Genomic DNA, 17,780 nt, shown 5'->3' on the forward strand with positions numbered 1-17,780 from the left:
ATTTTAAAGTAACTTGCCACTGAAAAACCAAAGAATATGGATATTTATATGGGATAAGTTTAACTTTCAAAGAGTGGAAGAGTTTATTTCCAGTTTTCAATGACAGTGAAGAGCATCAGGGTACCATGACATTGATTTAATGTATAATAACGGGAAAAAAGACTATTCAATGGTCTTCAATGTTCTTTATCAGATTTTTCTGTTCTTTGTAGATTCCCATGGCTTTCTCAGAGGCTGTGAATATAAAATCTGGAAGAAAAGAATGTACCATTCCAAAACAACATTATTATTTACAGAAAAAAAACCAACACCTGAGTAGAGAATTTTTTAAAATGTAGGAAAGAAAACTGACTCTGGATCTCAGGGATAATCAGTGAGTCCCAGCATTTTGATCTTTTCTGATAATGTTTAGAGAACTCCTTAAAGGCTTTTATTGCTTTTATTTTCTTGTTCTTCAGTAAAAACAAGAATGTGAAAATTGACAATTTTTTTTGGCCGGTTTTTTCCCCTAGCTGAAAAATATTTTGAAAAAGAGGGTTTAGGAGGCAATTTACTAAAACTGAATCAAAGAAAGGTCATGATATCAAGCCTCTAGTCACCATGATTTTTTTTCTTCAAGTTAAATAACATCATCTGCACTTAAGAGCACATTGTTTGTGTCCCTGCAGGGTAATGATGCCAGGAGATACTGAAGTCCACTCAATAAAAGACTGGCATCTCAGGCTGTGCCATAATCCTGTGCTTGCCCAGCTGAATCAAGACATAAACCCCAAATCTTTGGAAATATTTAAATCCTTAACCATTTAACATATAATTTAGATGCTTAAACATAAATACCCTGTGCAATTTTAAATGTGTTGTCAACTCTAGGTTGGCTTCCAGTTGCCTCTGCAGAGGGGGACAGGTCTGCTGTACCAGATTAATCTGCTTAATTAATTAAGCTATGGGATGTCCTAGTGTCTTTAGGAATCAGAATTGAGATTGTCAATGCCCTGGAGGCTAAATCCACCTCCTAGAATTGAAATATTCCTCTATAAATTTAGTTTCCTATATAGTTTATTGTCTGTGTAAGTTTTCCTGTGTGAGCTGGGCCCCCCTGTATAGCTCCTGTTGCAGTTAGTGAACACCTGGAGCTAAACACTGTTATCCAGATGTACAATTATTCCATGGCTTGGGTCAACCTACCCAGTGCTGGTTTGGCAAGGATATTCTGTGGATCCAGTGCCATAACTGGAAGACACCTCAGGACAACTTCAGCCCCACTAGATCCTCAGGAACTTTAGTGATGGGACAAGGGGGAGTAGCTTCAAATTGAAAGAGAGTAGATTTATATTAGATGTTTGGAAGAAATTCTTCCCTGTGAGGGTGGGGAGGCCCTGGCACAGGTTGCCCAGAGAAGCTGTGGCTGTCCCATCCCTGGAAGTGTCCCGGGTCAGGTTGGACGGGGCTTGGAGCAACCTGGGCTAGTGGAAGGTGTCCCTGCCCATGGCAGGAAGATGGAATGAGATGATCTTTAAGATCCCTTCCAACCTAAACCATTCCATGATTCTCAGTGGTCACAGCATGAGGAACTGGAATAGAGCTGCCAAACTGTGCTGTCTTTATACAGAACCTGACCCTCAGCCTCCCATTTACTCACCTGCACTTGGATGTGATTCCTGCCCCTGTTCTGCAAACCCTGGAATGTGTGTGAAGTGAGTCCGACCCAACCAGCTTGGTGGTGGCTCCTGCCTGTGAACAGCTGTAAATAGTGGCTGGAGCTCTGTGACACCTTCTTGGCAAGATAAGACTCTGTCCCAGAGCAGGGAAGTGCATCCAAATGCCAGCACTAACACTCAGTGTTGGATTAAATATTTTTTTTCCCCTAACAACACCCTCATTGGTGGTACAAAGCACTTCTCACAGATTCAGGCACAGAAGGCAGAGCCAGTTTTTGTTCATTAATCCTTGTCTTGACCAGCTGATGAAATAAGTACGAATTTTAATGGGAAAGTTTCCATGTCAGAACTAAACACATCCTCCTAAATTCTTTTTATCCCCCTTTTTACTGTACCTCATGTAATAAGATCAACTTAAAGAATCAATTTTCCTTCATTTTCAGAAGTGGCCTGAAAGAAGTCCTACTTTCTCTTTTTTCCCTCTTTATTCTACATTCAGATTAAACCATTAGCTGTAGTTAACAATACATTAAAGATAAAATATTAGAGCAAAAATTGGGGCACTATTATGCTATTTTGTGCTAGGCCATACTATCATTTTTTCAGCTAGATGATGATGTAAAATATGGATTTTCCACCCTCTATTTTGTTGAAAAATTCTTATACTTTTTATTTTCCCTTCTGATTTGTGTCAGCTAGTAAAGAGCTGCCATCCTCAAACATGCCATTTAAAGAGGTTTTACCAGGAACGTTTGAAGCTTGTTCATCTCAGCAATAAACACGTACTACATATGATTAAAATAATACATATATTCTTTTGACAATTGCTTGATAAAAATAGCCATTTCTCTTCAATTGTTCAGGCAGATAATGGTGGAAAATTGCAGATTACGAAAGGCTCAACACTTGAGCCTCTGTACAGAGCTTTCACAGATTAAAAACAAAGTTTTTTCCCAAAACTCATACAAAAAAATTTCTTCATGGATATTCTATCAGAAAACTGCGAAGATACTTTTTTTGAATGAACATATCCAGTGGTCTCCAAAATCTTTGGCTCTGTATTGTTTTTCTGTACTATGGATATTTTTAGACAACTGTGCTTTGTTTGAGGTTTTTTTGGAGTAGGTTATATCATGAGAGAGGTCAAAAGGTTGTGGAATTCCCATCCCTGGAAGAGCCCAAGGCCAGGTTGGACGGGGCATGAATCAACCTGGGCTAGTGGAAGGTGTCCCTGCCCATGGCAGGGGGTTGGAACTGGATGATCTTTAAGATCCCTTCCAACCCAAACCATTCTGGGATTCCCTGATCACAGTTAAAAGTAAGAAACCTCCTGTACCCCCTTTGCATCTTCTCTGTTTGGGAAGGGGGAGTTTGGTGGGGACTTGGGCCGGGAAGTTGCACTTCTAAGCTCACAGACTCCTAAAAGAAATTGAATTTATTCATCAGAGGTAATTTGAGAGCTTAAACTACAGTTCATAAGGCAGGTGCCCTAGAATGAAGAAAGAAAGAACAATAACAAACATTTGCAGACTGCTTGTTTTCCCCAAATACTTTTTTCCTCCTTCTATTAAAACTATGGAGCATATTTCCTTTTTTTTAAGGAAGTCCCTTCCACAGCAGCGCAGGTCTTACCACCATACACACTGATTATATTGATTTAATCACCTTTGATTTCACTGGCAGCCTGGGCTGGCTGCTTTAGTTACACACTGGAACAGTGAAATCCCACTCAGAGAGGAATCCATGGAGGGTTACTCAGTCTATAAGAGAGACAGAAATACAGAGAGTCAGTGTTGTGTTAGGGCAATTGCATCGAAGCAGCACAACCCGAGGGACCCAGATATTAGACTAGAAAGAAGATAAATGAAAACTCTCACACCTGGCTGGAGGTAATTCCTATTCTTCTCCCTGCATCAGGATGCAGGTTTATGTTGTTACACCTGTGAAAAAAAAGTATATAGAGAGCAGAATGCAAATAAAGAGGCAACAGACCGATTTATGGCCAAACCTTGTGCTCTTCTCCGCATGAATTCTTTTTTAAAGTGTATTTCAAGATAAGGCTAAGAGTATATATTCTTTATTTAGATACTGCCCTCATAAAAATCTTTTTTTTTTTTTTTGTGAACCATGTTCCTCTTATGCATCTGAAGAGGAAGAAAATCCTCTTGGGAAATTTCCAACCTTCTCCAATCAAATACTCATCATGAGAAGAACAACTTGGAAGTATTTCTGAGACCTTAAATCACAGCCCTGCTCAGGTTTGAAGGTAGATTCCAAACAGCACTTAAAATCTAAGGATGGCTGTTCAGAGCCTAAATATGTAGTCTGATCTAGTTGATAAGGTTCCTTTTACTGGCAGTGGAAAGAGAAAGGTACTTCTAGGTATGTCTGGAAGGCATTTTTGTGTAGATAATTTAAACAACCCTTTTAAGATGGAATGAATCACTCTCTGCAAGTTATCTGTCTCTCTTCACAGTTGATTGAGGGTGCCTAAGAGCCTAGTTTAGACTAGTCATCTAAATTTTGGATAGCTAAAGGCAGCAAAATTCTCCTCAATATATTTGTCTGTGGCTTGTTTTCCACCTCCTTCTGTTTTTACAAGGTCCCATTAAAACCTCTATAAATATAACCACCAGCATCGTGTTACACCCACAATCCCCACTACTGGGGACAGTTCCATTGCACTCTATTTAACCAATTTCCTACTGAAATTACCTGATTTAATTTCCTAAGCAAACAAGTGTCTTAGTTTTTATTGCTAAAATACAGCATGCCTTAAACATCACCACACTCCTACAGTTCTTCCATCGCTTTTTCCCTGCCTTAAAATGTCCCCCCCCAGCCCAGAACTTCTGGCAGCTTCACCTAAAAGTGCAGTCCTCATTTATAAGTTCACATTTCTACTGATTCATTAGCATAATTGGGGAGCAATGACTGCCTAATGAGTACTTTTAAAGAATTTCCTATGCATATCTTGCTGCTAATTTTACATATATCAAGGACACAGCTATCTGGTGAACAAGAGCCTGTGTACGAAAATTAGAAAGGCAGAACTGTCATAAAATTGAACAAATTACAGGTATCTAATAAGGTTTCTTCTCACTTTTTTCCCCCTACAGAATTGTTTTCTTCAGTAAGAAACCCCGTTTTTCAAACAAAGGACACCATGATTATTAAAAGATACCATGAGTAATATTGACACCTCTAAAATTTTCCATATATATATATATATATATATATATATATATATATATATATATAACAGCAGGAATGGCAAATAAATGAATAGGATGTGAGTCAACTGGTGATGCAAAAATGTAGATCCTTCTTGTATCCCCACTCAGGTAATCCATAATTTATAGTGGAATAAAGACAGAATTCAGAAGAACATAGATAGGATTTATTTGATATAATGAGGGATTTTGTTTTCCAGCAGGAGTAGCTCCCATCCATTCATGGTCAAGGAGCTGAATCTAATTTCTAATTAGTGATCTAAACTCCAAGGAGATGCACAAAATACGTTATGTAAATCATAGCTTATAAACATCTCTTTCATTGATTATCTAATAACTGTGAGTCCAACACTCCTTAATCAGGGAGAAAACTGCACAGTCAAAGAGCAAAGATGGATGGAGCTGTGGTTTAGCCTTGAGGAAATTAAACCAGAGGAGAAGCTGATAATAATCTTGTGGTGGGGTGACACTGGTTGGATACCAGTGCCCACCAAGGCACTCTGTCACTCCCCTCCTCAGCAGGATGGAGAGGAGAAAATAAGATGGAATAAAACTTGTGGGCCAAGATAAAAGCTGTTTAATAAATCAAAAGCAAAGGTTGGGTGTGGATGCAAAGGAAAATGGAAGATTTTATTATCTACTTCCCACCAGCAGATGTCCAGTCTCCTCCTGGGGGCTTCATAAATGTAGGTGCTGCTCCAGAAGACAAAGGTCATAGTAAGGAGCATGACCCCTCCTCCTCCTTTCTTAGATTTTATTGCTGAGCTCATGTCAAACATTTTGGAGCATCCCTTTGGGTCATCTGTCCTGGTTATGCCTCTTCCCAAGATCTTGCCAAACCCCAGCTTGCTAGTGAGGTGGGAATGTTGGAGGGACAGCCTGGAAGCTGTGCCAGCACTGCTCAGCAACAGCTCCACAACTAGTGTGATTCCAACACCTTTCTATTTACACACACACAGCACAGCACTGGGGGGCTGCTGTGGGGAAGATTAAATCCATCTCAGCCAAACCCAATGCAACTTTCACCCCCAAGTGGAAAGAAATCCATGTTTTTTATTCTATCTTATTTTCTCCCCCTCCCCACCCTGCTGAGTGATAGAGTGGCTTGGTGGGCATCTGAAATCCATCAAAAATCAACCTCCACAGGTCCTCATGAATGTGAAAGGTAGGGAACTAAACACAAGGATTCTTGGGGTCCTTCCCTTCACGGGTTGGTCATGGATTTGGACTTTTCCTGTCCCTGTTAATGATAGCAGTTTGTCTGTATTTCATCTCTCTTGAATGTAAGTCACATTAAAACTGACACCTCATAGACCACCAACCACTTCAAATAATAATAATAAGAAGGGCCAACTGACTAATTCTTTTTAAGGTTTCCAGAACACTACAGATGTAGACAAGAACTGGATTGCTCTGAGTTCAGGTTCTTTTAAAATGACTCCTCAGGTTTTCTACATAGGGAAGGGGATTTTGCCTGAAAGCACATCCTGCCCTGATCCTTATTTGCCCTTCCCTGAAAAATGATTGCAATAATTTGTATTCTGTTCTGCATCATAAAACTGGTTAAAAGAATGATGTTCATAATGAGGTTTTAGCATGTTGCCTCCCACAGCATCATCTGAGTTTATCACTGCCTTGTTTCCTGCTGGACATGAGTCATCCCAGCAAGTCATCCAGCAAATCATTCCAGATTCCTCTCCAAACATCAATTAAAAAAGTTGTCTTGCCATCAGAATCTACCCCAAAGAGCATCTGCTAGGAAACAAACTTTTATCCAGACATGACAACTCCAACTAGTTCAAGTATTTTGCACTTTACTTCAGGGGAGTTGTGTTTTTACCCAGATATAAAGTGCTTCAAGGAAACCACAACCTCGTGAATCCAAAACTCAACAGGGATCTCTTTCAATCTACTGTCAGGATGACATGTGTAGCTTCCCAAAACCAAACGTTCATGGCAGGTCGTTTCCATTTTCCAGACAAATACACCCTTCACCAGAGTCCTGGGCCTTGAAAGCAGCTCAGAAGGGTGTAGCACTGGAGGTGTGAAGGGGATTTGTGCAGCTGTCAAAGATACTGTCACTTCTGAGTGACAGGGGGATGTCAGGTGCTTTGCAAGGCTTCTTTGGGCAAATGCATCATCCCTTCAGGTCAGCTGAAGTTTTGAAGCTTGCAGTGACAGTTTCTGTTATTTTGGATGCTTGGAGAACAGGGATTAAAAAAAAAAAGAAAAAAGAAAATATTAAAGGTTCTGTGAGAAATAGAAACCCAGTCGGGCAATTTCCAATCAGAATTTATTATATGATAAAAGCAAATTCAGAGCTGGGTGATCAGGGAAGGGGTTCAACAACTCCCAATGCCTGTCACATCCAAAGAAGACATTTGTTCTACACTTATTTCCAGCTACTACATGAATATTCATTATACATAAGTATAAACATTACACATTGTTAGGTAAGTGAGTATAAACATTGCACATTGTTAGGTACATGAGTATAAACATTACACATTGTTAGGTCAGACATTCCACAGATATTTCTTAACAAGAATGTTATCTATAAGCATCCATAATATATTGTTAAATCAGACTTTCAGCAGATGTTTGCTTGTTATCTATACAAAGTTATAAATTTTAAGAAAGGTGCTATTATCTAGCTAACTAAACAAAATTCTCTCATTATAAATCCTACACAAGGTAAAAGGGAGGTAACTTGTTTTATCTCTTTATAGGGGCCCAGTTAAGTTTTACGACTTGTTTTTCTTTTCTCTCCAGGTCATATTGACCTTACACTGTTTTCTCTTAATTAGCTCGAATCATTTTCTCAGTTTATCACAATTCTTTCACTCAATGCTCCTTTTTTTCCCTGTCAATAATGAAACCTCTCCCGAGTCTTCTCCTCAGTGAGGGTTTGGAGGTTCAGAGCATTCCAGAGTGTCTTCAGACCTTTTACTCCTCTTCCTTTCTTAAATTAGGAACAAGCTGCGCTCATACACCAATAGATAAGAAGGTTATATCATGTGAGGACTGTGAAGCTGGTCAATCTAAATCCCATGGCAGCTGCATGGGACAGCTCCTGAGCCAGGAGGGCCAGAGCTTTGGGTAGCAGTGCAATGAGAGTGGCTCCTGTTCCCAATGAGACCTGTGTCAAACATTCACACCGTGTTGTTTCAGCAAGGAGAATATTTAGCACAGAGATTTGGGGCTTTTTATCTTCATACTCTAGTCCAGAAAGGCAGGTGGATTCTCCAGAGCCTGATGGAAAGCAGGAGCTTTTTTCATCTCTTTCAGTTTTCTCGTGGAAAAAAATAATAGTCCTCTTTCTCTTGCCTGCAGAAGATACCCAAGGAGATTATCTGTCTGAAGGAAAGTTGGCCCTTGGAAATCTCCTCCCCTTTCTTCTCACACTGACCAGCAAGGAGTGAAGATTCTTCAGGAGTATGATGCTCTTATCCTCCAGTCCTCTTCCTAAAACTCTCCCACTCTTTTGTCTTTCTAATCTGGGGGTAAAGAACTGAGGAAGCTTCATCAAGTTAACTGCTCGTGATGGTCTTCAGGTAATTAGCCATGACTGGGATTAATGATCCAGCCACTTCCCAGAACTTCTGCCAGCTCTTTTCTTTCTGGTTACATGACCTGTTTTTTAGTGGTTTGATTTGGTTTTTGTTTGTTTGTTTTTCTGTTAGAGTCTGGTTTTGCCACTGATTTAGACGGGGGGAACTGGTTAAAATTTCTAAGATCTTGACATAGAAAGGTTTTCCTGTGCATTCAGAAATGTTTAGTGAGAAGTCCCTGCTACCCTAATTAATGGTCATGGCTGATGTATTTTCTGATATCTATCCAGGGTCTTCTTCATGTTTAGCTGTGTGTGTATATCATGGTTGAAAGAAAGGCACGGAGATCCCTAAGCTGGAGGAAATCAAGATAGAAACCAGAACGTGATACAATAACTCAGCCACCACATCAGAGAACCCAACTAATTAGCTCCACAGAGAAACAGGATTAATTAGCCCAGACACAACATCACATTGGTTAAGCTTTATAGTTTGGGCAGCCGAGCTGAAAGCTCCAAGTACCAATGTGAAAAGACACCCAGTGTGGGTAACACCTTCTGTGCTCTCCATCAATATGGTGCATATGCACCAGGACATCTCCTTGCTTGTGAACTCAATGGGTAATTTGCATAATTGAATTTATAGCAGACCCAACAGTCTAGCTAGTCAGGAAGCCAAATAAAACAGAGTGGGCTGCTAGTATTAATTCATGGGTGTTGTGAATTAACTGAGAGATTTATGCAGCTTTTTTTATGGCATAAAAAGGATAATGAAAAGAACCAGCAGTCGACACTATAAAAATTTATACATTAATAACTTTTTAAAACACTGAAAGGAAAGGAATTATATAATGGACCATGTTTATCACCTTATGTCCTGTATCTAAGTACCTATAGGAGACATAATTTCTGACTCTGGCAACCTTACAGTTTGGCAAAGAATGGGAAAACAGAAGACACTAAGAGGAAATTAAAGCTAGACAAATGAAACCAGAAATGGGAACATGTTGTAAAGCAGGGATTGTTAGTAAAATCTTCATTGAGAGCATCTTTGAATCGATGTTGTTTTGAGACTAATCACTGGATGGGAAAAATTAATTTTGTGCTGTTACAGAGGTTGTTCTGCAGGAGCAGCATCTCTGCTTTTGGCTCACAAAACAGAGGGGATGGTGACAGCTTGTTGCAGTGAAGAGCCTGATGTGACCTGGGGCAGACAGTGCTGGGGTGTGCAGAAAAGAGAAAATCCCATTTTGCATTGAATTAATAGGAGAAGAAATTTTCCCTCCTGTGCTGGCAAGAATTGTTTCTTTCAGTTTGGAAAGAACTGTGCACCTGAGCCAGGCGAGGAAAATTTGACTTACAATGTACCAGCTGAAGGTTCAAATTAATGACCCAATTAAAATTACTGTATCATGAGGTGAACAGTGGCTGCTGATCAGATGCCCAGAGGTGCTTGGAATGCACTGTGTGGTAACTTAAACTCCTTGAAATAATTTTAAGCTAAGTTCCTTTACTTAGCACTTATGAAAAGGCCAAACATCCATATAAAATAGTTCAGTTATTGTGCATTAATGTTTCCTGCAGGCTTCTGTTGTGCAATATGGGCCATTAAAAGAACTTAGTTAACTTGCCAACTTGTGATAATTAGAACCCAAAGCGGAATCCTTAAGAGGAAATAATTTCTTTGCTCTTTAAGGGTTTGTTTTATAATGGAGGCCTCCATGGGTAATATTATTTTCTGCTTCATAGTATGACTGAGAAACACAGGGGAGTTTTACCCTTTCCTGTAATGTATGGGTGCCTAAGAGAGAATAACTGTCACATATCATAGAATCAGAGAATTAGAGAATACATTTCTTACAACACCATACTGTGCTTTGTACCTCTCTCTGTCCCAGGTATGTTCCACTTTTGAATGAATAATGTTAAAAATTAACTGAAACACCACAAAAAGGAAGTGAGTTCACAATGAAATCCATCATAATGATAATTTTCTTTGATGCACATCTCTCTCTACAAAGGCTAAACACAGTGCCAGCCCTAATGTAACATTTAACAATAATATAAAAACATACTGGGTCAAATTGCCCCCCCAGCAGCAGAAAATTCATCCAATGCCACTGATTTCAGGGGAGAAATGCCAGTTCATAACAGCTGAGGATCTGCTGTTTTCACAGGGCTAATTTTAATGATTAATAAGATACCAGATTGGTATTTGTTGTTGTTTGAAGTGATCAGTGCCTGATATCCCCACATTATTATTTAATTCAAGCACCAACAAGATTATCACTTAATTTGGACGAGTGTGTGCATAAAAACGCTGCCTCACAGAGCCTATTTAGGATAATCCCATCAGCTGGCAGCCAAGAATTGACTGAGTGATTTGTCACCCACTATGAAGCTGGAATTACTGAGGAACTGAAATCTCTCTCTCTGTTTCTCTTCCTGCCTTTATGGGGATGTGCTGCATTATTACAGCCAGCTTTTATGCCCTCCACTGGAATTAAAGAGCTTCTCAGGAAAGATAATTAACTGCACACAATGAGCAGGGTTAGGGAAAGATGAAGGAGGGTTTTAGGAAAGGGTGATGTGTCTGTCATCTTCCCTGATAAGTGTACAGAGCATACAGCCCAGGTATTGTTTCAACTTGCTTTCACTGCTTGAAGCAGAAAAGCTTGTTGGGGCAGCAGGGTATGGAAAAAAGAGCTGGTTTATAGGAGGGTATAAAAGGTGTTGTTGCAGTTTTGCAACAAATGGACTTCAGGTGCTGAAGGAATATTCTCCAGAGTTGTGGAGCCCTCCAGTTTCTTGGCCTACCCCTTCTGTAAGAAATAACAGATGCTGCCAGTCTGTATCATAAAATGAGATGCTAATACTGGTCTTCACTGGTTTTGAGCCTTGAACTTGAAAGTCAAGAACAGAGGATAGTGGATAGAAGGAGGTGAACATGAAATATTAGAGCATACAGAGTGGGGAGAGGAGTATTCAGGGGGAAAGGTGTTGTTCCTGTCAAGTCCTGTGCTCTCTGCTATGCATCCTGCTCGCTCCCCAGGTTTCAGGACAGACAAAGAAATCCATACAAAATATCCCCTAATTATTGCTGAGCAGGTCTGCAGAACTCTACTAACAACTGTAGAAAAACATTAAAAAAGGGAAAAAAGCCATAAACCCCCATGTGGTGTTGTCTTCTTTTATTATTCCATTATATAACATGTCTGAATCCTAAAGATAAAGCATCTTCTTGAAATATACTCTAAAAATATGGTCTTTTTTCTTTCTTTGTTGTTTTTTTTTTCTTTTTCTTTTAACCAACCTGTCTTTCCTGCATTAAGAAGTCTAGAAGATACAATGGTTTTTGACAGTATGCCTAAAGCTTAAGGGCTGTGTGCTCTTCCTTAGAGTCAAGCACAGTGCAAAGGGCAGGGATCTGCACTGAGCACATGAACAAGAAGGAAAGAAAACATTATTTTCACTGCTCTGGATTTTCAGCACCAAGTAAAGAGAGAAGAAAGCCAGGGTAACCCATCAGGAACCATGGAAAATACTGACTTTGGGGGTTTCCAATGGGATTTGGATGGTAGGACATAAGTGAACTGTAAATAAGCTGCGTACAGGTCAAAGTGAATCCTGCACCATCCACTCCTTCCAGTCAGCCTCCACAGCTGTAGAAATGCAGTGAAACTGCAATTTTGTCCCTCAAAGAGATGCAGAATTCCCTGGGTGGCAGAACTACTGTTCACAGGAAGAGCAATAATTTGTAGGATAATTTTCACAGTAAGCAGAGGTGGGTGAAACTCAGACTTGGCAAACACTTTCCTGACTCTCTATCTTTGTGTGCTTGATCACTGTGTCCATTCCCATCACCCCATAGAAACCCTCAAGATGAGCAAATAATGCTGGTGAACATTAGTCACACAACTTGTGTGAGTAGCTGCATTTAAAGGATAGAAATCTCCCATCAAAACATAAATGATTTTTCCCTTTGTAGAAGCCCACAATTAAACATCTCACAGGAAGGGAGATATCTGCATTGCTGGTGAATTTAGCTCAGCTGTAGCAGAGCTGTAGCTGGAAGTCTGGCTGTGAGTAATGCAGAGAAACAGATGATTCCTTTATTTCAGACACTCATTTCCACACAAGGATAATCATACCCAGCAAATCCTTATTTCTTTGCAGTGATTCTGAAAGAGTAGGGAGAAACAACCACGGTGCAGACATCCACACAGTACTTCTGGATAAATCATATCCTTTCAGACGATTCTTAGCTCTTTTCAGACAGTTCTTTGTTCTCTAAAATCAGTTGATATTCCGGGTCATAATAACATTATCATAAGAATGACTGCTATTCTTCAAAATTAAGAGGAATGAATAATGAAATACCTAATAAATTTCCTGTGTAAGTCCCCTTCTAGGGCTTAGTAGACCAAAGTCAAAGAAAAAAATGTGTATTATTGTCAGGATTTCTTGGAACCCCTTTCTTTAGATCTTAGGAGATTTGGTGCTATTGTACAGCCTTCGTGTTGAAGGGAACCTTTATGGCTCTTTTTTTCCTCCCTCCAATGTAACTCAGGGCTGGGGAGAGTTTATCCTGCTGATTTCCCCTTGTATAACTGGAAGCAGAATTAGGTCCACAGCAGGTGAGCCATCTAAGGCATAAGATGGTAAATTGAATTGGAAGAGCACAGTAATATTTTAAACTCTATGTCTTCTCTGGCTGGAAAGAAGTCAACATAAACTAGATGATATGAAGGCTGCTGGGAATGGTGGATTCACACTGCTTGAGAGCACATGTACTTCTTGCAGTGATTGTGAACTTCCCCTAAAAGTGCAGCTTTTTTGTACAAATAACAGCCCTTCACGCTTGGCACCTGAATGATTCTTTGTTTCCAGCAGAGAAACTGTGGGTTTATGGCCTGAGAATGACAATAGGAATGTGTTTATTGCTAAGGACACAGCTGGGGATGATTATTACTTTTTTCTTTGTCAAAATGAAATGCTACAGGCAGCTAAATGTGCTTTCAGGCTGATTTGAGGGAGTATTCCTGTTAAAAAGTCCTCTCTCTCTTTCTTCTTTGATTTTCCTTTGCCAGATATAAGTTTACCAGGAGGATCAGGAGGTTGGAGGTCCATAATATTTTTTTTTTTCTGACAGGAAATCATGCAAACTTTACATGATTTGCTTTATTGAGGAGACTGGAGAGGTATCAGGGTTAAGGTTTTGCAGGATTAGGTATTCTCAGGCAGCACCTCCTCTTTTCAAGCCAAACCCAGAGGAGAGAATTTTCTAACCTTTCAAAGTTACACCTCACCTTCCACCCTCAGCAGTCAGCTCAGTGGTAGCCTCAGAAAATGGCCTGTACCAGACTTTATGTGGACACGAATGCACGTCTAAACATCATCTTTTTTTAATTAATACAGTCCATTCCTCCATTCTCCCATCGACTTTGGTAGCTGAGATGTAATCTGATTTAATTTCTGTACCATAATCTTGTTTGGGTTTATAGTACTTCCCCCTGCTGATATTAAAATCCTATTCATTTGGCTGTATGCACTGAGAGATAGATGTGCATCTCTGGGTGGGCTGTAAACGGGGAAGAACTGATATATGAAGAAAAGCTGAAATTAGGTAATTCAGTGGGCTGAAATGACTTAAACCAGGAAAAAATATCCAGGAAACAGTGTCTCATTTTCTCCTTCACAAATGTAGTCACAATATTCCTAAGACAGAGGCAGCAGTGGTTCTCTAGGAGCACGTTATTTTGTTCAGTGTCTCCAGACTGAAGGAGTATCTTTAAGACTTTCCCTTGCCTGACTACAAACAATACAGTTTACATGTTATTCTAATTTCATAAGATGAACTTTGATTACCAGGAGGTCTCGTGTTTCAGACTGAATCAGTTGGTGAAAATCCAAATTGCAAATCTAAGCTGGTGCCTGACCATTTACAGACATCTGCAGTGTAGACATCATCGTCAGCTGAGATTCTCCTCAGCATCAGAAGAGAGAAATTAGCTTTTCTGGGAGCAGATCCACTCATCAGGAAGATGGACATTACAAATACCTCAGAGGAACCACTCTTAAAAGGGTCTGTCTCTTTCTGATTGCAAATGGTTCACAGATACCTGCATTGCAGTTGCTGGTGGCCGCTGAAATTGGTTTTGTCCAGAGAACTTCTCAGGGATGGTTGTGGTGGTACGAGCTGGGCTGGATGCTGGGTGCCCACCAAAGATGCTCTTTCACTCTCCTCCTCAGCTGGACAGGAGAGAGAATGTGTAATTTAAAGCTCATGAGCTGAGATAAGGGCAGGGAGAGATCACTCACCCGTTACTGTCATGGACAAAGTGGACTCAGGGAAATTAGTTGAATTTATTACCAATCAAAATCAGAGCAGGAGAATGAGAAGTAAAACAAATCCTAAAACCAGCTCTCCTCCATCCCTCACTCCTTCCCAGGCTGAACTTTATTCCTTATTCTCTACCTCTTCTTCCCTGTGTCCTGGAAGAAACCCAAACACAACCATGTGAGTGAGTACCTTTTTGGAATTAATGGGTCCTAGGTACTTATATGAGAAATTCATATCTAAATACTAGAACTAGACAATCAAGTGGGAAAACCCCTGTCATAGTATGGAATCACAGCCTGGTCTTATGTATCAGTACTATAGAGGTATTCCAGTTCAAAAGGGAAACACATCATCTTAAGTATTATATAAAAATACAGCGAAGGACAGATCTTGTTTTAGCACAAAAATACATGAAATGAGATGACAAGATAAAGGATGTCAGAGGTGAAGAGCCTTTTTTTTTTGAAGCAGATCAGGGACAAAAGCAGTGCAGACATCAGACTCCTGGAGCTTCCCTCTCCCATGAGGTCATATTGCCTTCCTGCCCTATGTATGCTCAAAAGATAGCTATGGATAATGAACTCAATTACTGTAATTAAAAACAGAGCCTGCTCCCACTCCCTACCCCTTGAGGAAATGCCTGGATGTTACTCCCATGAAAATGTTTGAATGTATTAAAATAGTGTGGTGTATGTGCTACTAAACCCCTGATTAACCAAGAGACAGAGGAGAGACAGAGGCACACACAGAGGGATGTTGCTCTGTGTCTGAGCAGAGCCAGAGATTCCAGATACATGGATACATCTCCTGCTTACAGTGTAAAAGTAAATCTATTTTTTTAAACAAAAACAATCTCCTAAGACTTGCTGATCCTTTGGCAATCAACAGGATGAGGACGGTTCTGTCTTGGGACTGAATGCGTGTACAAACATATATAGAAATTACAGGATCATTAGTCTGTGTACAATGTTTTAGTTCTTGCCTTCTCAAAACTAAGCAAAAGATAACAGAACTAATTTTTTTTTAAAATTAAAGACTGGATAAAATGGTTGATTGCTCCTCCCTTTCCCTCCCTATAAACATGTTCTGACTGAAGTAGCTTACTTGGAGTTTTTCAGTTTCCATGGGATTAATATACTCAAGCAAAAAACCAACCCCCCCCAAAATCTACTGATTAAGTGCTTACATGAGAGATGCTGCCTGTACTTCCCAAGGAATGTTTTGTCTTAGGCAGGATTCTTTAAAAAATTGCCTTAAATGAGATTATTTAAAATAAAATAGCCAATAAAGGCTTTTTTTGTTTTTCCCAGAACTAAAAGCACCACAGCTGTTTTCTGTGCTGCTGCACCGAACATCAGTGTAAATGCAGCTGTTAAATCAGTTGCAGAGCAGCTTGGCAGGCCTAAGTACAGCTAGTTCTGCTTGTCTTGCCATTAATGTCAAGTAAAAGTAGGTGACAGTAATTGGTGTTGTTGGGAAATGAACTCTCCTGAGAAGGAGGCAGCTCAGTGAAACGCGGTGTGGTGTGGATTGAGAGCTCAATGTGCCAAGGAGAAATTCCAAATTCAGAATTAGGGAGTGAAATTATGTAGCTAATGAAATATACATCTGAGGAATCCCGTTAAAATATTCAGCTGGAGTCACCCTTAGCTTATGTCTGAGAAGGCAGGGAATTGTGTTGGGTAGTAAACCCATTATGTCCATATTTTTTTATTATCTGATTTTATCTGGATTTAAGATTCAGTAAAATGAGTCCATCATTAAAAATGGTCCAGATAAATAACTTCTGCTGAACTTAATGGCTTAAACTCATAGTTCTGAGTCATGTTCATTAGCTGTCACCTTTGTGTCTCTGGATGAAGGTCAGTTGACGGAGTAAGACGTCAGGAGTGGGACTCCTCACGCAGCTCTGTGAGCAAGGGAAGCTGCTGCATCCCATTACAGCCAGGGGAGAGCTGCTCTTGGCTGCCTGTGGAATTCAAGGAGTGATTCAGCTCATCATAGGTATGTGTATTTAGGTGAGCATTGGACTTTTCCACAAGGAACTTGATTCAGTTGTCCTCAGATAGTCCTCTGGTGTCATTCCAGATGCTCGGGGGTGTCCGGATATCCATGTTGGGCTAATGGATGACATGATAGAATAGCTTGGATTGAAAGGGAAATTTTAAAGATCACCTCATTCCAAACCCCCCTGCCATGGGCAGGGGCACCTTCTACTAGACCTGGTTGCTCCAAACCCCATCCAACCTGGCCTTGAACACTTCCAGGGATGGGCCATCCACATTATCCACAGGAAACTGTTCCAATGTCTCAGCACCATAATTCTATGATTCTATATGAGATGCCAGAGGAGCTGTGAGGATCTCTTTTAGGATGGACTATTTTGAAATAATTCTGCATTTACAATGATTTTTAAGGCCATTATGTTCCCAACAAATTCCCAGGCAGTGACGTTCAGTGGCAAGGAAATGATAATCAGTGGGAGAAGAGAACCTGTAACGGCATGAAGTTGTGTCAGGGGAGGTTTAGGTTGGATGTTAGGAAAATGTTCTTCCCTCAGAGGATGGCTGGGCACTGAACAGGCTCCCTGGGGCAGTGGTCAGAACACCAAACCTGACAGAGCTCGAGAACTCTTGGACATTGCACTCAGGCAATGATTCTTCAGGTTAGAAGGGTTCTGTTTGGAGATTGTTTCTGTGTGGTGTTTTGAGACAACTTTCAAACCTGTTGGTCAAATTTCCTGTCAGGCAAGGAAGGTGTATAAAAAAGGTAGAAAAATTTCCTTACATTCTTCTTTCTAAAAATGCTCTGAGCTTTTAATCATAAAGGTTGTAACTGCTTCTTTTTGATTTCTTTCAAAATAAGTCTCTGTGCAATAATTTTAGTGAGACTGATGAGAGTTGAAGGTTGAAGCATTAACATATGTTAACTGAGACTTCTCTAATTTTAAACTAATCATACATTGAATGTATTTGATAGGGCTGAATGAAGTGGGT

General features: G+C 40.1%; 1 long non-coding RNA gene across 1 annotated transcript in view; it reads left to right on the forward strand.

Moving 5' to 3' along the window:
* Positions 1-17,780, forward strand: part of LOC127461109 (uncharacterized) — a 493,673-nt gene that overhangs the window by 414,175 nt on the left and 61,718 nt on the right. The gene's annotated exons all lie outside the window — the stretch shown is intronic.

This window comes from Manacus candei, unplaced genomic scaffold (assembly GCF_025592945.1).
Source record: "Manacus candei isolate 608988 ecotype Guabito, Panama unplaced genomic scaffold, ASM2559294v1 h1tg000094l, whole genome shotgun sequence".
Classification (NCBI taxonomy): Eukaryota; Metazoa; Chordata; class Aves; order Passeriformes; family Pipridae; genus Manacus; species Manacus candei.